The 21,780-nt window shown below is 44.9% G+C and overlaps 1 protein-coding gene across 6 annotated transcripts in view; it reads right to left on the reverse strand.

Moving 5' to 3' along the window:
- Positions 1 to 21,780, reverse strand: part of FYN (FYN proto-oncogene, Src family tyrosine kinase) — a 140,958-nt gene that overhangs the window by 59,564 nt on the left and 59,614 nt on the right. For 5 of the 6 annotated variants that reach the window (XM_057489494.1, XM_036902991.2, XM_036902987.2 and 2 more), the window contains one exon: positions 7,938 to 8,006. The exons of the other annotated variant lie outside the window; for it this stretch is intronic. The gene's annotated coding sequence lies outside the window, so the exon portion shown is untranslated. The remainder of the gene's footprint in view (positions 1 to 7,937; positions 8,007 to 21,780) is intronic. 6 annotated transcript variants of the gene reach the window in all.

The following is a 21,780-nucleotide window of genomic DNA, read 5'->3' on the forward strand; positions in this document are numbered from 1 at the left end:
AAACATGACTGGTGGGAGCCTGGGCTGTGGAGGGTCTGGACGGAAAGAAACACTGTGGACGATGAGAGCCGTGCCAGAGTGAAGCACGTGTGGCTATTACTTGTTGACCGAATACTTCAGGAAATGTGAGGTGCAATCCACAGGAGACCCAAGCCAATTAGGTCTGACCTGGGTCCCACTCAAGCTCTCTGTGCCTCAGGGTCAATCTGTAAAATGGGAGGGGAGAACTAAATTCCTGCACAATGAAGACAGACCAGACAGGGCTTTTACCTGCAGCTGTTCCCTACCACTCCAAACTCAAGAATAAATCTGCTAAAGACAGTTAGAATCAACCTAACATGCTACGTTCAGCCAGCACTGCAGCACCCAAGGCCCACCCAGGGAAGCTCTGCCATGTGTCTGCCTCAGCTCCTCTACTGGGAGCACATTTAGATTCTTCTGACTTTCCCACAGTTAAATTCACACAAAAAAACCAAGGAGTGCGAGAGAGTAAAACAGGCTCCATTCCCTTTGTAAGGACCCAGAGAACAGTCTGAAAAAGGAAAACCCTGTGGATGATACTCAAGGGAAATGTATTTGCTTCCTCTCAAAGCTCCAGAAGGAATGTCCCCCCTCTGCACCGTTGAGCTGCTAGTCCAGAAATCCAAGTTTTCCCAATAATACCAGTTAAATAATACTTCTATGAAACACAACTTTTCCCTCTTCAAAAATGAAATACCCCTAAAATCAAATCAAGAACATTAATTTCTGATTAAAAGAGGATGTTAAAAGCAAGCAAACAGACAAATGATGAATTTGATTTCTAAGCAGAGCCTCGGCTGCGTCAAGGTGGCTTTGGCCCATCGCGGCCTGTGTGCTGAGGACTGGTGACTGGGCTGATGAGCGTCAGAATGTAAGATCCGTTCCAACATTGAAAAAATTGGGACGGTGAGTGTTCACAGCGAGATTTCTGATTGTGCCGGGCCCACACCTGTCTGAGACCCAGCAGCACCTGCCCCAGGTAGGCGTGGGTGGCTTGTGCTTCTCCAGACCCACAACTGCTCCTTGCTGGCTTTCCTTGTTTACGGACATGCTCAAGTCGGACAGGCAGAAACTATGGAGTGGGAGCCACAGCCAGCGCTGGGGACTCGGGAGAACGAGGAAGGAGGGAGAACCCTGGCTGAAGGCCTGACACCTGAGGCTTTTTCTCAGCTCCATGGCAGGAGCTGGGGTGGGGGGGCCCGAGCCATTCACTTCTGAGCTGTTGTGTGGGAAGAAAATGAACGACATTTCATAGGCAAAGGGCCTGTGTGGTACCCGGTGTGGAGTAAATGCTCTGCTAAAGTTACTCCTCCTCATCCCAAAAGCAACAAAGAAGAGCGTTTCAGCATAATCTACTATCACAGCAAAATCTTGCTGACCACATGGCAAGTGCTAAAAAAAAATCACTCTAAAAATACAGAGGCCTAGATAATTTCCTAAACTAAAGGGAGGGAGAGAAAGCAAAGGGTAAAAGCATTTGACTCTATCCCAATCTTATGGCTGATTTAGGTGAGGGTTATCCACTGCTACTTAAAGCTATGGAAGGCAGGGGGCTGATGGACACTCACAAAAGGCACACGTACCAGCCAGCCCCACAGACGCCTTACTGACTCACACATCGGGCAAGGTCTGGTTGCCACCTTACCCGAGAGAGGAAACTTAGCGATGTGCATGGTGGGACAAGTTGATCTGCCTCCTAGTATCAAGCAGGCAATAGCTCCTGTGAAGTATTCTTGCCAAGATGTTTAACCTGCATCTAATAGCAATTGTCAGGAAGAGGGAAACAAGTTAAAAAACACTATGAAGAAACAGACAAGCCCAGAGTGTGGGAAAATTTGAATTCTGACTGGACATTAGATAATATGATGGAATTATCACTAGGTTTCTTAGGTATAATAATAGTAGTGTGGTTTTGTGGGAGAATCCTTATTCTTGGGAGATACAGGATGAAATATTTAGAGGTAAAGTGTCAAGATCTTTGCAACTTTCAAATGGTGCAACAAAATTTATGCAATGCATACTGTGTATGTGTGTGTGATTTACATACCAGTATGCGGACATAACGGGAACAAGGAGCAAGGAATGCAAATGCAGCATGTTGGGACAGTTGGCGCATCTGGGTAAATGACAGACAGGTGTGCTTTTACCACTCTCCCAAAATAGCAGGTTTGAAATTTTTCAAAATAAAAAATTGGGAAAGAAACTGGAAAAGAGAGAAGAAAAAAATAAAAAAAGAAGCAGGTATTATCACTACCTCCTCTTCTCATAATCCCACCAACATTTCTATCAGCTCAGCTTCACTGGGTGCCTTTTCATTCAGTAAAGTTTTATTTTTGCCACTTCAATCAATTCCATGTGCTCTTTCAAGCTGATGTAGCCACTGTTTCTGCCTCTTGTTGGTTGACATCAAAATCAAACTTCAAACCTCCAGAAGCAGCCTGTAGAAGTCTACCAGGCAGGTATGAAGTCTAAGATCTCATACTAAAAACTCCTGAAACTGACACCTAATTCCCTGTCTGGGTCTGGGTGGTCTTTCAGCCAGTGGGGTGAAGCACCCTCTCAGCCCCCATCTTTTCTCACAGCACTCCCTCTCTGCCTGCAGGGGGCAGTGACAGGAGTGACAGGTACGGGGGTGCTGGCCACTGAGGGTCCGGGGGGGCTGACTGCACCCATAGCAGCTGTGCCTGTCTTCTGATGCGCAGCAGTGCCAGCAGAAGCTGCACAACAGCCACTCTCGGTGTGCTTCTAAGCATGAGGGCTCTCCTTCGAGTAGGGGCTGATTCTGTGACGCTTCAACACGAAGGCCTGGGTTCTGACAGTGCAGGTTTGGGCCTGGCTCTGCCGCGTGTTAGCTGTACGTCAGTGTTTCTTAGTGGGGGTGCAATGGATGCTGGGCAGGACTGTCCCAGGCTCTGCAGGACCTCCAGGCCCAACTCCCCACACAGCGCATGCCAACACTGCCTCCCTGCCCCACACTCCCCTCCACAGACGCAGGCTGACTTCTGAGTTGCAGGCTTCACCAGGGATAATGCCTGTTCCACTACCTAGGAAGTGGTGTGGAGAAGCGGACGTGTGAGGCTCCCTGCAGACCTAAACTAGCCACGCAAATGCCGCAGCGTGCATTCCCACGGGCAGCCTCGCCAGGCAGAGGCCGAGCTGTGGGCTGGGTCCAAGGCGGGAGCTTCCCACAGTGTTGGCTGTCCAGTCACACACTAGAATATACAAGAGCTTCTTATGCGATAACGTTTCCTATCCAGACATGGGATTCTGTTTTATAAGTGTTGCTGTAGATGAAAGGCACATACACTGTGGTGTAAATGTTAAACTGAAGGCTGATGGCAGATACTTGGGCTACGGGAGCAGATAAGCAAGACATGTCCTCAAAGCAGCTCCACAGAGTTTGGCTTAGGAAGTGCCTACACTAAGCTGGAACGAGAAGGACCCTTCTCTTGGTGAGCAAGGAATTCAAGGTAACACAATTTGGTGAGAAGATGGTGCACTGTCCCACGCACACCAGAGAGGGAAGCCACATGCACAGGTCTGACTTCAAGGACGACTGATTTTCAGCGATGCTCATGGAAGGGGATCTTGGAGGCTGGAAAGGGCTGTCACAACAATCCTGAGTGGGACTGGGAGCCCAACGAAGCCGAGCATGGAGGATGGAGCAGTGGCTCACACAAGCAGGTTCAGCAGGGGTTCAGCTCCATCCGTCCAGAGGGGCCCGGACTGCCCCTGAAAGCACGCGTCCCCCTCCAGGGCTTATGGTCAGGAGGCTGGGCCCTCAGCTCCCTCAGGGGGCATCCCACTCGCATGTTAAAGCCTTCATGACTTATGAGTTTAGGTAAAGGCGCTTCTCCTGCCCTTAGGTCGCATGGGTTTTTTGGTTACAAAATTGTTCTTACACTTTTCTCTGTTTCTCTCCAACCGGCCAGCACCACACACACACTGTGTAAACTAGAAGCCAATTTTATTTGCTGATCTAATTTCTCCTTAACACTAGGACTTGCCAGTGGGGCAAAAGTTCTGAACCCTCCTTTGAGGCCAAAGGTCTCGGGTATTAACAGGGAAGTAAGGGAGGCCACCAAAGGCAGGACAGGGAAAAGGTTTACGTCTTGAAGAACAAAAGAGAAAGCAGATAGTCTAGGTCATGAGCATCGTGGGAGAGCTGAAATGGCCACAGGAATTAGCCACAGGGTGATGGGGGGGGGCTTGGAAATAACTAGCCATGGACCGGTAGCGTTCCTACAGTTACCATGGTGTTTTCATAGTCTCAGTCAACTCTGCTTCCTACTCACCTTTGGTACCCCCCTTCAAATTCTGTTCATCTTAAAAACAGCAGATTAAGCATGTAATGTCCTGAATCTCTGGGCTGGACATCTGAAATGAGATCTTATATCCTCTCATCTACTGTTTTCCAGACACATTTACACAGCACTCTCACAAAAGAAAGATTATCAGAAAATGAAGAATGGAGGGTGGGAAAGTCAAAAGAATGTATCAAAACTTTTAGTAAGAAAATATTTATGTCCACAAGCACATGCCACACCCTCTCTGGGAAGATATTACTGGCCCTGAAGCTGGGTAAGTGGATCCCAAAATACACTTCACAAAAAGCACAGTTACCCTCCCAAAATAGCCCCTGTAATTAAAGTCTTTTCAAGTGGATTTCCTGTATCACCACTTGACATGTCACTTTTATCTCCTGGTTTCAGCAAATGTTGCCATATTGGGCCACGAAAGCTCTCAACAACTCACATTTAAACAAGACTGTAGTGTCACTAGGAAATTGATGCAAATAAACAGCCCTGCATACCAAAATACCCTGTCTCAATCATCTGCAGTGAGATCACTCTCTTCCCTAAGCACACGTTCATCACTCCAGATCACTAACTGATTCAAAAGGAAGGATGAGCCCAGGCTGGAATAGCACTTCATTGCAGGGGCCACCTAAAGGCAGGCACACATTTAGAAGCTGGGGCTAAAAGTCTGAAATATGAGACCACCTTTGTGTGCATCCAGCCACAGCTTTGCTGACAGTTGTTGGCATAAGGCTTCAGACACCCACCTGCCTGCGTGAATCACAACACCCTTTGGAGGAAAGGGTGATGTAAGACTAGCCTCTTGGAAGAACCTGTGATTCTCTGAACAGACTTTATGTTTTCTAGTTATATACTTACATCCAATTAAATGTCAAAACATTCAAAATGTAAAACCTTCAAAATAATGAGAATTTTAGGCATCTAAATGCTTTTATTACTTGTATGAGGTTTCTCAGCCTCCACATGATGGCTGTCTTGGTCCAGATCACTGTGGAGGGGTGTCCTGTGCACTGTAGGGTGCCCAGCAGCATCCGTGTCCTCCACCCACTAGACACCAGGAGCACACACCCTTCGCCTCCCCTAGTTTGGACAAACTGAAAATGCCTTTAGACATCGCCGAATGTCCATTTGGAGGGCACGACCGACCCAGATGAAGAACCACCGCTCTTTGAATATAAGTACCTCCCCACCCTGTCATGACCAGGAAAAAAATGTAGATTTTTCAAGGCACCCACAAGTTTTTGTTTTAAGAATTGTAAATTTCTCATGACTCATAATGAAGAATGGGACCTCTGATATACCATTGTCCTGAAAGATTTATAAACAGCACTACTGCTGCCTCAAACCAAGGGCGGCCTGGCCTTGTTTCAGTCAAGACGTTTAAGAAGATGGATCTGGGGCCACCCAGTCTCTTGGGCTGCTGACCTCCCTACTTTTAGGAGCTCCAGTCTTAGAAGATGACTCCTGAAAAATCCTTCCCAATCCATTACCAGGTGCTCAACACTGATTGTGAAGAAACGGGATTAGGGTTGGTGTCTACTGAATCAACTACAGAGAGTTGGCCTGGTACACTTCCCGGATCAGACCACCTTGGGGCACTGTTTCCGGCGCCGGGCCAGGTGTGGGGAGGCACATGGTGAGGGAGATGCTGCAAGGAGAGGTACGGGGTGGAAGGGGCAGGAGGAGACATCAGAAGACAGGAAGGCAATGGCTGTTAGAGGGTAAATTCAATCCGGGAAGAAAAGATGAATGAGAGAGGAAAGAGTCTTCAAATACCTGGGGGCTGATGTGTGGAAGGAAGGCCTGCCTGTCTGCTCGGCAAGTGACCGAGAGCAATGGCAGACCCACGGACACTGATCAGAGGCCCTCCACGTGCTGACTCTGTAGCAGGAGAAGGGGGCAAGTCTCTGTCTCATGGCGCACAGTTCACAGTTCAGTGTGATACTGAGTTCCTGTCTCCCGCCTTCCCTCCATTCTTTAACAATTTGAGCAAACTGTCCAGGTATTTGTCTAACTGCTCGTTTTTTTCCATTTTAAAAATGAAAGTTTAATTAACATAACAGCAAAATTCACCCTCTTGTATGGTTCTGTGAGTTTTCACAAAGGCACACAGTTGTATAAACACCACCACAACTAAGATCAAGAGCAATTTCATCACCCCCTAAAATTCCCTGTGCCCTACCACTGTAGAGCAAGGTGCCCTGGGCAGAGCAAGCTCCTTGCCTCTGAGAGAATTTGGATCCCCTGTCAGGGTTCTGAAGAGGGGCTTTCTTTGGTTAGTGAGAGATTGGGCCAGACAAGCACAAGGCCATGTCCATCTCCTCTTGGATTTTATGAGAACAGAAGAGCTGTCACCTATGGACACCTGATCTTACACTAACAGTCCACCTGCAGTGACCCATCTGATTCCCCCAAACCACAGGTAAAGGCCCTACTCCAAAACCAAATGGTTTTAGTTAAAGCTCAGAAACTTCAGTCCAATAAGTGGATCACTGTGAGGTCTACATAATAAGCACAGGCAAAAAAAGACAGGTCTGGAAATGGAAGCCTAGACATGGTGACTGAGGCCCAAACCAAGGGTGCTGTCTTCTCCCAACCCTTCTTTTTCTCTTTGTTTTGGTTCAAAATAACATTAACTCCAAAAAATGGATGAAGGTCAAACAAAGTGATTGCACTTGGCTACAAAGGTGGCAAGAAGGATTTAAGTTAGCCATACTGTGTAAGAATGTATTGACAGGGTTAGAGAACGGGACACATCTTGGTGCTTCCCACAGCATGCTATGGAGTGGACACCAGAAGAGGGACTGCGGGTGACCAGCTGACATCCCCTGGGACAGCAGGCAGATGGGACCAACCCACTGCCAGGGGCCCACCTGCTGGTGGTCCACACACCTTTCGGTGGCTTGACTTCAATGGCAAACATCCAGCTCCAAAACATGGCTGTTCTGCTACCAAGAACAACTGCTTTGCTGAGCCCTGCCATGCCTCTGAGGTGCGTAATACAAGCCTTGTTTTGCCAATGAGGAAACTAAGGCTCAGAGAAGTTATGTAACAACCAGTCCGTATGGAAATCGAATTTTAATCCAGGTCTTCTGACCCTGGTGTCTGTCCTTTCACTACTGCCAGCAAAGCCTTCTGGTGGCTGCTGAACTTAACATTCTTGGTCTGTCCAGCCACCACTAGCCCGGCTGGTGGGCTGGTGCCCAGTGTGGATTCGTAACTCCCCTTAATTTCCCATCCCCAAGCAGCTCACTGCCTGTTTCTCTCTCATTTCAACAGATAGGCCATAGAATCTCTCTGCTTTGCAGACTTTTAAAAATTCTTCTGTCCCCCAGTTTATTACTCTTACATTCCATGGATGGTTTAGAATATAAGCTAAGCTATCAAAGTTATTCTTTACCTGCATCCAGAGGCTTTCCTAAATCTAGACTTCTTAAATCTTAGAAAACCCCATATTGCTTAATAATATCAGCAATAACAAGCAAAAAAAGTCATACTGAGAGAAAACACCAACTGAATGCCACATTACAAAATTTCATTTTGCCGAAGTCCAGTGCAGACGCAAAAGGTATCAGAAATAAACACAAGGACACTTACCAAAATTCCCCCAACTATCAAAAACTTTATATACACCACATGTCTTCTAATATGGCCGCTGGATGGGTCCTAAAAAACAATACAACAAAAGGAAAAATGCATCATTAAACAGAAGTAATTTAATATATACTGTGTTTCCCTTCTGGAAACCACATCTTCCCTGTTTTGGGCAACCATAAATGTACCAAACTCTTCCAGCCAGATTCCTCTTTGTTTTTACAAGGAAGATGAAATCAATATACAGATGAACTAAGCAGTCACTACTATCAAAGAAAAATCCGGACAATGAAATAAACCAGAAACTGTGCTTATAAATACTGTGTTTGAGTTTTTGGCCCTTTAAAATAATTAAAGGGAACAAGGCAAAAACACCTAAAATTGAACTCATAATGTCTTCTCCCCCAAACCAATTCCTCTTTCCTATTTTAGTAACACTCTCTTTTCTCCTCCTGGTTGTGGATCTCCCCTTTTTTTTCTAGACTTCATTTTATTATCTGAGCTGAGGCTTAGAACAGCATCTGGCACACAGCGAGCAGTCCCCAAAACCGCTGAAAGGAGGCAGAGCCATTTTCTAAGGTGAGGGCTCTTTACCTTCTTGGGCTCTAACAGTCTAGAAATATGTTTCTCTGAAAATGTTTTCAAATGCTTGAAATTAGTATGTAAAATGCATAGGATTCAAAGAAATCCTACTGATACAGTTATCAAAATAGATAACAAAATTGTGATGTGTTTCTTTCAATATTTAAATGAGTTCCAGCCAAAGTCTGGTAACTAATTGTAACTCTGAAGTAAATGGTATTTGAGGTCATCTGTAACTCTAATGTAACAGGAAAACCCAACTTCTGTTATGGATAGCAAACAGCTAATGCTACTTTTGTAAAAGAATAACCTGTTAGATTTCAGTTAAGGGTTAGTGAAAATAAAGGTAATTTTTCCCATCCAAATTCACAGACCACCTGAGTCCCATCCACGGCCCTCAGGTCATGTGCCCCACCGTAAGGCCTAGCTTAACTCCTGTCATCTTGAGCCCTTTCTACCTTGATTTTCCCAATTTGATATTATCTCACCCATCTTTGTTCTCTTTTAAAAAGTTATAGTTGATATGAGTGTTTTAGATATACTTACTGTAGTCTACTTTTTAAGTTGTAAGTCTTAAAGTTGTAAGGAAGGGCCCTATTTATCCTGCCTTTCTACCCCTCCCGCGGCTGGCAGAGCTTTGTCTCAGAGCACTCACGATGGAATGGCCTTCAAGTCGGCACTGTCTGAATCAGGGAAGAGTAGGCACTCCTGTCCTACTCGGGCTCAGCTAATAATCCTAGCCTCTCATCTCTTTGGCAGCTTATTAGGTCCTAAATATGTAGATGGGACACCCGAACTTTCTATACTTAGGGTGTGAATTACTGAACTTAGGCAACAAAATGTCTTCCTATACTTCTCTTTAGAGTGAATACTTAGTCAATGCTGTTGACTGACAGATTTCCCAGGAACTGTCAATCTTTGAAATGACTGAAAGCTGCTGTTCAATCACTCTGTTGACACATAGGGCCGTGCTGACATTACAATTTTCATGAAGCTTCAAGTCTAGCAGCCTTTCCTGCCTAGTCCAGGGTAGCTGAGAATCTCTCAACCTTTCTGGGTTTTTGCATAAACAAGGATGAGTTGGTGCTTTCCTGCATGTGGGTGCCTTGGTGATCCATGGAGGTAAGGCCAGCTAAGAGATGCTCTGGCTTCCCATTGGTCTCTCAGGTGTGAGCCCATCATTCAAGGGCAGGTGGGGCCTGCAGATAGAGCAGAGCATTTCCACCTTCCCTCTGAGTGATGTCGTCTTTTCATGAGGTTGGAGGTGGCAACCCCACACAAGTGACCATCTCAAGAAGGTCGGCTCAACACCTGGCTGCATATTTCACTCTCAGCCACACTAAGTCTGTGATGCTTAACCCTCGGGACGGACACTGTCTCTGTGGGTCTTATCAGCCCTTTCCCTAAATAGATGCACCTTAGGTCTTCTGTGTGTCTTTTGCCAAGAAAAAAAAAAATGACAGAGTAGTTCTTCCTTTTCAAATGAAGAGAGCATAGTGAGTTTCTCCACTGATCACCACTCCTGAGAGCATGGTGACCATGTGCTTTGGCAGAAATTCACCATGGCAGTATTCTCATGCCCAACACCACGTCAAGTGATTCTTGGGACAAGTCAGTGTGTACTCCCTCTCCAATGACTACAACTGAGGGGGTGTCCACTCAGAGAGCAAAGGCTGGACTTGGACCCTTTCACACTTCAGGACATTTAAATCCATTTCATTTGAATTTGTTCCTTTGGACACACTAGATATATGATACTAAATAAAAATAGTTGTAAGATCATGAAGAGGGCAGCATGACGCATGACTTAACTTTTGTTACAAGAACACAGATGTACACATCCTCACAGGTAAGTAGGAAGATGTTTGCAGGTGGCTCCATACAATGCATGGCACCATGTGTACCTCTGGCTTCTAATACGCACAGCCCATTGCGTGGCCCCTGGCTGAAAGGTGACATCCTCATTACACATTAGGGACGAGCTCCACTAACACAGATCTCAACTGCGTGGCCATTCCTTCCTAACAGATCCCCCAGATTCCTCAGCCTCAGGGCCTCATGGGCAGGCGACAGCACTCCTGGGGGCAGGTGGGGGTGGGATGGCCTGAGGCTGGGGGACTTACTCTGATATTAAGATCTGCTGTAAAACTGTAACTAAGACAGTGTGGTATTGTGTATGGACAGGAAAAGGCCAGTGGAGCAAAATAAAAGGTCCCCAAATAGACCAATACAGTCACTGAATTTATGATGAAGAGGACACCTAAGTTGAGCAAATGGCACAGGATTCATGGTGTGCTGTGGGTTATTGGAGTCCTAACCCCCAGTACCTCAGAATGTGACCTTATTTGTAAACAGGTCACTGCAGATGTAATTCATTAAAATGAGGTTATATGGATTAGGGTAGGTCCTACATCCAATATGACTGTGTCCTTATAAGACAAAGAAAAATTAGACACAAAGACAGGAGGGGAAGAAGGCTCTATGAGAACAGAGGCCCAGATTAAGAGCAATGTGGCTGCAGGCCCAGGAGCGTCAAGGCTGCGCGCTGCACCAGGAGCTGGCAGAGGCGGGCAGGATCCTCCCCTGGCGCCTTCAGGGGGAGCACGGCCCTGCCCACACCTTGGTTTTGGACTTTCGGCCTCAGAACTCTAAGAGAATAAATTTCTCATTTTAAGCCCTGCAGTTTATGGTGCTATGTTACGGCAGCCTCAGCAAATCAACATATTGGCTATCCTTGTCTAAAAAATGACTCTTCTACCTCACACTGTGCAAAAACCCACCCCACATGGGTGGAAGAACTAGATACATAAGGTCAAATAACAATACTCTTAAAAGAAAACAGTGCCTTCATACCTCGCAACAGGTCGAGATTTTTAAAGAACAGAACATGAGAAAGTGCTAACCATGAACAAACAATAGGATAATTTGCACTTTATTAAAATTAAGAATGTTTTTGTCAAACGGTATCAACAGTGTCAAAAGGCAAGCCACATAGAGAAGACAGTCACATATCTACCCAGCAAAGAGCTCCTACAAATTCATATGAAATAGACAACCAAATAAAAAATGGGCAAGTACTTGAAGACTTTCATAAAAAAGTAAATCCAAATGGCCAATAAACATATTAAAAATGCTCTAGTTTAGTCACCAATGAAAAGCAGAGTAACATTACAAAGCACTACCAATACACACCTACCGGACTATCTAAAACGGAGACAACACCTACAAAGTGTGGGTGAGGACACAGAGCCAGTGGGGCCCCCAGACACTGGGGATGGGGTGTAAGCTGGTCAAGGGACTTTGGAGCAGGGCCAGTGTCTATGAAAGCCAGACATACCCACACCTATGAGCAAGGTCCCCACCACCGAGGAGTCTATCCTACACAAATGTTACATGTACTCACCCACTGACACGTACAAGAATGTGACCAATAGCACTATTTATTATATTTCCAAATTGGAAACAACCTAAAAGCCCACGTACAATAGAAGGATTAAATAAAATTTGATATATAGTTACACAATATAATAGTACACAGCAGTGAGAATGAACAATTTACAACCTGTAATAACATGGATGAATTTCCCAAGTGTAATGTTAAACCAGACACACGAGTAAGTCTGCACAGTTTTATTTGTATAAAGTTCAAAACAGACAAAACCAGTGAATACCAGAAATCATGCTATTAGTAGCCCTTGGTGGGAGGGTGGCTCAGGACTGGAAAGAGGTCTAAGGGGCTTCTGGCGCTCAGGTGAAGACCCTTCCCCACCTGGCTGCTGGTTGCGCAGGAGGGCTTGCTTTGTGAAAATTCATTACCAGTGCATGGAACAAGTTGTGCACTTTTCTGTATGAATGTCATGCTTCAATTAAAAAGAAAATCTCAATGGTTAATGCAGTGAAACCAGAAACAAAACAGAGACTTTTAAGTACTGAAAGCAGCAAGAAAGCAAAGCAATTTAAGCAAGATAATTAAAAAATTTGCTCTCCTAAAAGCTAAAAAGTAACATTTCACTGAATTGTGTTTCTTATTCACTTAAGATGACTGTCATGCCAAAGTCATTTTGTTACACATTAGGATGGCATGAAGCAAACAGTTCCAAAATAAAATAACAAAGTCATTTTAATTTTACCTGATTTTTAAAAATGAATAGTTGGATATTCAAGCCCCATTTTTTTTTTTTATGTCAGTTAGAAGAGTTTGCTGGGGCCTTGGTGTACAGTCCGCAACATCCCTAAATGTGAAAGCCCCACAGATAAAGGCAATTTCTTTCTGTGTTGCAGTGAGCATCCAACGTTTTCCCGCAGACTCCCCTATGAGATCAGGTCACTCCTGCCAAGGAGGTGACTGCAGTGCAGCTGGCCTTTGCGGCCTGGGGCATAAAGGTACGGTTTCCGCCGGACAGTCTGAATACTGAAAATAACTCCCAGGATGCCGTTCCTGCCTTTGTCAGTTTCCAGAGCTCCTCAGGTTCCCGCTGTGGAGCACACCTGGTCGCCAGGCAGTCTTGAACTGTCGCAGAGCAGCCTCCATCCCATGGAGGAGGGAGCCTCTGCCCCAAGTCTTAGAGCTGCTCGACCTCACCCTCTCTGCTGGGCCCTGTCCCACTCTGGGCAGTCTGTGCAGGGGTGAGCCCACCCCATTAGGTGTGCATGCTGCACAAATGCTCCAGTTACCACTGAAATGAATCCCCCAGAGTGGAGAAACCACATGCGAGACTCTTGGAGTCCTTAGACAGTTTTGTTCTCCCAGGCCCCATGGTGGGAGATTTATTTGGGCACTTACGGGGCACCTGGAGACTGCAGGCAGCCCCACAGAAGGTGAGAGATGGCTGCCCCCACCACAGCTGACTCTGGGCAGGGAAGGAACCACGTGTGACAGGGACTGTGGAGCAGCCTGGCCTCCTGCACCACTCATCCAAAGAGTATGGGCCTGGGCCCTGGAGCGGAGCCCTTCACCACCACGAGGAAATCCAGGCCTTTCTTGGGCCACTACATTTCTCTAAAAATCAGCTTCCCAAAGGAGACCGCTTTTAGGGTTCAAGCTCTACTGTTTCTGTGTAGACATCAGATGTTAGTTCTCCCCCTAACCTCACTATCTGACAAACTATAGTTTTGTGAGTCCTCTAAGAAGGTTCTCTCATGCCCACTTAGAGCTCCACCGGGTAAGAAAATATGCTTTTTAGATAATTTTTTCGTGAGTGACCACATGGACCAATTTCATGAGATTTCCCATCTGAAAGTATAGAACATCATGAGGGTCAAACATGATAATGAGTTAAGGATTTACATGAACTGGGGAAAATCATCCAGGCCAAACTTCAGTCTCTGAGCTGGATGGCACAGCTCTACCCCAGGGAAGGGGCATCCTAAACCCTGTGGGTCAGATCTGGCCCATCACCTGCTTTTGCCCAGTCCATGAACTAAGAATGGCCTTCATATTTTTAAATGGAAAAATTCAAAATAATATTTCATGACATGTGAAAATTATAACAAATTCAAACTCCAGTGCCTATAAATCAAGTTATATTGGGATGGAGCCCTGCCTGTTAGTTCACAGTTGTCTGCGACACGATTCGGCAGGTCGTCTCTGCAGGGACTACATGGCTTACAAAGTCAGAGATGCTGTCTGACCATTTATGGGAGAAGTTTGCCGGTCCCCGAGCTAAGGCAGCTGCCGTGTGTTTGCAGAAGGTCGCCCACTCTGATCTTACTCTGCTTTATGTGTTTGGAGCTTCTGGGGCTGTCTCTGCAATCGGTCAGAGACGAGTCCTAATGCTGCTGCCAATTTCATACTAAACTGGTCAAGCTACATGACCCACTAGATTTGTGCCCTTCAACCTGTGGTCCACTAATCAATTCACTGGGTTGCAAAACTAAACTTGGTTGTGCCCAGCATTTTCTTTAATGAAATAAGAGGAAAATGTCAAGGGCATTGTTATATAGACTAAATTGTGTCCCTCTTGCCGACTCTTATGTTTCAGTCCTCAGCCTCAGGATGTCAGAATGTGACTGTATTTGGAGACAGGACCTTTAAAGAGGCAATTAAGGTAAAATGAGGTCCCAGTGTTGGCCCCAATCCAATGACTGAGGACATCAGGACATGCTCAGAGGAGAGGCCATGTGAAGACCAGGGGAAAAGATGGCGCTGACAAGCCAAGAAGAGAGGCCTCAGTAGAGACAAGTCCCGTGACACCCTGGTCTTGCACGTCCAACCTCCAGGACTGTGAGAAAACAAACTCCTGTGGTTTAAGCCACACAGTCTGTGGTACTTTGTTATGGCAGCCCTAGCAAACTGATACAGGCATTATACACAGTATTATTTGGTGAAAAAAGTTCTCAATCACACATGCACATGACCTGATTGTGATATAAAAATGTATTAAATTCTGTGTGTCACATCAAAATAAATAGAAAAACACTGCACTGGAGAGAGAGACATGCATGCTTGGTGGCAAAATCATACAAGGGTTTTCTAGTTGAACCAAGACAGAAGGGGGGAAAGAGCACCCTCTAACCATACTACAGGCCCTCTGTGTACAGCGTCTCATTTAGTCCTCAGAGTGACCCTAAGTGTGAGTCATGTTCTGTATCTTCAACTTACAAAGAAACTAGGGTGCAGAGAAGCCAGGTTTGATCATGGGTCAGTTTCTATTTCTATGCCCATGAGAATAGGTTGTAGTTTGATAATATTAAAGGATCAAAGGGAAGGGAAAAACATTTATAAATAAAAGTAGCTAACATTTACTGGGCATGCACTATGTACCGACTACTACGCTAAGCTTTACATAAATGCTCTCACTTCATCCTTATCAACAAGCCAAGAAGTAGGTTCTGTTATCCAAGTTTTTCTGCTTGCCCAAGGTTACATAGCTGGTAAATTGCAGACCAGTATTTGACCTCCTTTTGGTCTGACATTTGAACTAGAGTTCCTGCCCACCACAATCTCCTTTGAGTGACAACACTTACTTTCAACCTAACTATAAAACTGTTTGTGGGTGCTCTCCCCTTGGAAACAATACATAGTTTTTGTTTATACACCCAATAAACAACTGAACACATACTATGTGCTAGGTACTGTTTTGAGGGGTAAGGATGCAGTTGTGAACAGACAGAAGTCCTGCCATCATGGTGAGCACTTGAGTGAAATCCGAATGATACAGCCATACCCAGGTGACTAAGGTCACCTCAGGTGTAAGGGTGAGAAGCGAGATTCCGGTGTGCAGAAGATGAAGGCCAATTAAACTATGGAAAACTGTAGAAAACAGAGGAGGGCGGGCAAGGCTTACTAAATAGAAATTTTTGGTGAGTATCTCTTGTATCCAGGTTTACTTATTATGCAGGCATGTTGTATCTCTAAGTTGACTGGAAATTTTTCAATGGCAGGGGCTATGTCACACTTTAAAATATCTTAGTGCTTGGCAGAGTACACAATATTTGAACTTATTTATTCATTTTTAAGTTGTTTTCAAGAGAAATATACAGAGGCTACTTAGGGACTTTCAAGTCAGCTATGACAAGATTCAATCCTTGGGAAGTCCCAGCACAGGTAGCTTGATAGCGTTACATGGTGTCAAGCACATGGGCAAAGACCTGTGCATTTATCTGGAAGAATTTTAGCTAAATCAAGTAAGATACCGGTACAATGGTTGCAAAATCGGAGTGCCTAGCCATGAGAATGTGAGAAGAAATTATGAGTGAAAGGAAACTGGGCATGGGGTGTTAAGAATTTTAATATATTTGTGGTAAATATTTTTCCCAAGGTTTCTCTGCCTTTAATTTTATTTAGGATTTTTCATTTACAGAAACTTTCTATTTTTACTTGTGAAGTCTATTGATTATAGAAATGGAAATAAGTAAATATTTAGATACTAGACTGTTTACTGCATGTTGTTTATAATATCAAATATGGGAAAATCTAACTGCATACTAATAGGATGGTGAATGGCTAAATAATGTCTATACAATGGAAAACTCCATAGTCATCATTTAATTACTTCAGAAAATTATCACAACTTAATATTAAGTGAAAGCAGGATCAACACTATATACACTTAAATATGATATGTATCCCTACAAAACAGAGGGAAAATATATACATCTTACCGCTACCTCAAGATAGTGTAATTAAGATGTTTTAATTTTCTTTAGAGATCACCAAATTTTCTGCTATAAGTGCACATTTTAAAGTCAGGAAAAAAATACCATTTGAAGTAAGTTTGGCTCAAAACCAGAATGTGCATACAGCATCTCCACTGCGTGTTGTTGACTTGCTGATGGCTTTGGGTCCAAGGCCTTGGGCCACACTGGTACGTGGGGCCAATTCTGGTAATTTCATTTTTAAAAGTGTGTGGGTATCTGTAACTCTCTCTCTCTCTGTCTCATAGTACCTATATCTATATATTCCTTTTTCCCTTCCTTCCTAAACTCACCTGCAAAGAGGTTTCCAAACACTTAACAGTGGCCAGGGCAGTCACCAAGATGCGGCGATGCACCACAATGAAGTCTTTGGAACTGATAATACAGTCAATCAACAAACATTTATTGAGTGCCTCTCACACTCCAATTACTCTGTTAGGTTCTGGAGGGTCAAACCGGGTCTCTGGGAACAAATGACTCAACCCATCAGGCCAAAACTTGGCCCGTGTGCCTGGACTTGAGCAAGATCCAGTGGCTGGCAGAACTGGGCAGCAATTGTGCAGCCCTGCCCCCAGTCCTCACTCCTCAGCTGGGCTCTGACCCTGCCTGGATCTGTGGCCCTAAGAAAGGCTGGCTTCACCTCTCCAATTCCGGCTACCTGATTTGTAAAACAAGGATAATCCTAACGCGGTTCACAGCACTGTGGTGAAGAATAAGTGGGAAGCATTCTGGGCTTGTTTTTATCTATTCAGTTCCAGCAATAACCAGTGTTGCCTCATTCCTTTGGAAATGTTTTATTTATTCATTAAAAAAAATGAATGGTTGGAAATGAAGTTCAGTGATTAAAGGGGTACTCTTTATTTCTCTTCTTCAGAATATCTGGATTAACGACGACAGAGATGATACCTGTTTCCCAACCTCAGACAAAAGCAGAAGGATCTAAAAGTTCTTGCAATTCAGTATCATTCCAAGGATAAAACTAGGTAAGATGCTGTCAGTCTTTAGGGAAATAACTCAATTATAAACAGCACTTCAAAAACCTAATATAATTAGCTTACAGTTTCCATCTCTCCCTTTTATTTAGGAAGGGTGATTTTTAAAACAGCAACATTTAATTACAAACAAGTGTTAATCTAAGTGTTATAAATTTAACATTTCAAAGCAAGACTAAAAAGGTTGTGAAAGGATACTGTCCCTTACGTCCAAATCAGACATAAATATGAAAATACTTATTCTCTCTTACCCAAACTGAACTGATTTTCCAAACACTGGGAACATCTGAAATTAATACCCATAATGGCTTAAGAGGGAACACGCTAGCTGAGAAGTCCCCCTTTATAGGCTATTCATGAATAAGCAAGCCCTGTGCAACACACTCACCATGAGAAAGTGCAGCTCTCACCTAGTGTCTGAATCCTACATGAAAGGTTAAGGCTATTTTTCAGTTGTTTCTACAAAGTCTTTAGATCCCTTGCTGTCCTTCTTCCATAGTAAAGATTAGTCAATGGAGTGTTGCAACAGCTTTACAAATATATGGACTAAAATCACCCTACAGCTTCAACTCTTCATGTCAGTGATGTTACGCGTCAATAACCTCACAGGTAGGGCAAGGCACAAAATAGCTCAGGTGAAGCAAACACTTCTATTTAACTTTTCTGTTTTGTGGGTGAAAACAGGCACAGTCCTTTTCCCACTGCTCCCACGCCTTCTCAGCCTTATGCTGAGTCCCAAACACTCTGGCAGCTCCCCAGTGGAAGTGCACGAGAGAGGCGGTCACAGGGAAATCTCCGCCCACATACCGACACACGGACCAAGCTTGTAGCCTGCGCGGGGCAGCACTGTTTATTCTGATGGCAGCCATCATTCATTCTGACGGACCTGAGTGTGCTATGATGATATAGGCAGTAATTGCTCTACTTTTTAAAAAGGAGTTGTAAAAATTACATTTAAAATGCTTGTTGATGCCCTGTGGGTACGAGTCACTTTGCAAAGCAGGATCAAAATGCATCCTGTTATGGATTCCTGCCGGTTCTTTGATTCTTAACAACTTTATTAATGTTAATGGGAGTCACCCACACATCAATGACAGAATGCATTCCTTGGGTTTAGTGACGCTTCAGTTAATGATTTGCAATAAGCAATGTAAAATGCTTTATAATTTTCTTCCAAGTAATGACATACTACCATAGAAGAGCTGAAAATTAGGAGTAGGTCCCTCCACAGGGTGGGAAAGACTGGGGGAGGAGAGAAAAAAGGCTCCCCAGCTAGCTGGAAGCTCTGCAGGAGAGCTCCTAGGTGTAGCTACAGCTGGAGGCATGGCGGAGGGATGGATAACTCACCCCAGGGATAATGAATATGATGAAGGGAGGAAAAGGATCCCAGAGAAGACCAGCCTGATGCTGAAGGAATCTACTCTCATCTAACAGGGAAACGACAGCTGCAACCATGCTTCTGGTCCATCACAGGATCGCTCCATTTTTTCAGAGCCTAGGTTAATCCAAAAATACCCACCAGGTGAAAATGGAAATTTAAGGATGATGCAGCGGAATTCCTAATAAGCAGGTTACTTTGCAATAACACAAAGCTCTGCCTCAAATTTCTGGAAACTCAGCTTCAGATTTAACCCTCTCTTACCCACACCTGCAGGTATGTCCTCAACTCGTATTGTGGGGAACCCAATGTGAAGACTGACATCCTCTGAGGAGGGGGTGGGGTGCAGCAGAGACAAGTGTGTATGGCAAGTGCCTAAATCCCATCATCTGGAAAGGGAACAGACTAAAACTAATGCTTCACAGATACTGAGAAGACCTCTGCTGACAAATACCAAGACCCCACAATGTAAGAACTAGATACACACTGGCAGATGTAAGGGGTGCCTGCACCGTTCATGATGCTGCGAGTGGCTGAGAAACACTGGAATCTTTGGCAGCAACAGGGCAGCACAGGATTGTCTGGCTCAGTGGTCACTTCCTGCCCGGCAGACTTCAGGGCACTTGGGTTGAGGGACACTGCACGCTGACATCCCAGAGTAAACCGTTCCCAACATGACCAAGGCAGGGCTCCATACACTGTGGAACATTTTGATTAAGTGGCTTGTCAAGGGAGTTTCCCACTTTTCCTGTGGGATCTGCCCAAGCAGGATACATGGATGTAGAATACAGAGACATGCCTATGGTGTGTAAACTGAACAAATATTTATAGGGAGAGAAGTTTATTAGCTAGGGAAATGATACCCAAATTCAATAGAACGTCCGTACCAGCTGCTTAGATGTATCTGGGGATACACAGTTCACTTCATCAGATGACTGAGGGGTGTCTCTAGTGGTCCAGATCACACTAGAAAAATATGACCCAATCTCAAAAAAGCAAGGGCATCCAAGACCGACAAAGGAAAACAGTGCCCAGGTTGGCCAATGCGTTTGTATCACTCCTCCTCACTTCTCTTGAAGGAGAGGCACACGCAAGCGTTCCACAGACAGCCTGCATGTGAGCACAGCCTTGAGAAACAGGCTTTGTCCCACCTTACCTCCCCACAACGAGCAGCATGAACTTGCTGGCACTAGGGGAACATTCTGTGCAATAAGTGACCAAACAGGGTACAAGATGCTGGCTAGGTGCTAGCGCAGAGAACAGAGGGACCAGGCACCATCGCAGCCTTCAAGTTAACTAACAGTGCAGTGCTTGACCACTAACTGCTGCAAAATGATGCAGAGCGGATCCTGAAGAAACCAGGTAAAACTCCTAGATTTCCCAACCAGACATGTTTTTCTTGGCTGGGAAACTGAAGAATTTGAGAATCGAGCTGAAGTTCCTCTAAGTGAGAAAAATGGAACTAAGTATCCACTTTTCTCCAGAAAAAGGCCCCACCGACATTGAGAGCTGTTTCCAGAACCCTCCGTCTGCCTCCAAACAGCAGCTTCTTGCTGACCTTTGGAGACCACTGGGAGCTCCGAGGGCATCGGCCACTTCATCCTGGGAGCACTGTTAAGAGCGAGCTGCTGGTTTTCTGGATTTTCTAAATCAGGTACTGTTTAGAGGTACACATTTACTTGACTTTTAAAAGGTATTAATTCAATCACTTCAAGTATTTGGGCTTCATTAAATTTTTTTTTCCAAACTATGTTGCTTTGATGTTTGACTCTGGAAGTGAGGTTTTACCCTACAGATCATTTTTTAAATTCAACAGATAACATCAATAAACGTCCAAGAGGTTTTCTTATTCTCAAGCTAAATCTGAATTGAAAATCATGAATTATAAAGCTGACCAAGCCCCTGGTCAGTTTCATTCATCATCTGTCCTCAGTGTCTTCAGTTTTAAGTTCTCCAATAGGCAGAGTCGAGTGCGATCATGTCAACATCAGGGAGAAAAAGAGCCCCCTTCACAGTGTGGACAGCAGCGACTCCGGGGGCGGGGAAGGCCACAGGGCGCGGATCAGCACCACAGGGCTCTGCCGTGCCTCTGGCTGGCATGCGGAATGCCGGCTCCTGAGATGGCGCCGGGACAGTGTGCAAGGGCCCTTTCAGTTCTGAAGCTGAAGGGGAAACATGGAATTACCTGAAGAAATGATCTGTAGAAGAGCATACAGATGCTCAGCTTCCCCAAGAAGCCACACCATGTTAATGCAGGCTCTTTTGCTTTTCAAGAAACATCACAAATATTCATCACGTCAGGACTGGAGCAAACCACATGAATGGGGAAGAAGAGCATTCTGTTTCCCATAAATGACCTTCTTCCCTCTAAATAGTTTTCCATGTACTAATTTACTGAGAGGATAAGACAGTGTAGACATAGTCACTGGTTCACTGAAGCATTCTTTTCCTCAAGTCCGCAGTTTACATCAAAAGTTGCCTAAATAAACCAAATAAACTTAAAAGAACATTTCATTCCTGCATGCTTAAAAGCCAGAGGAGGTGTTGTGGTCCTGAAAATATAGGCAGGCCATGCTAAAGGATTCAGGAAAAAATAGGGTGGAGTCAGGTGCCCACACCCCATTACCATAAAACTCTCAGTCCCTGTAAGAACTGGGCTGGGGGGAGGGGATGGTTTTCTCCACTTAAAAGAGACCCTCCATCCTTCCCTGTACCCTGAGCATTTTCTGCAGAGGGCTCTGGAAGCCCCTAAGCAGAC

Source organism: Manis pentadactyla, chromosome 12 (assembly GCF_030020395.1).
Source record: "Manis pentadactyla isolate mManPen7 chromosome 12, mManPen7.hap1, whole genome shotgun sequence".
Lineage (NCBI taxonomy): Eukaryota > Metazoa > Chordata > Mammalia > Pholidota > Manidae > Manis > Manis pentadactyla.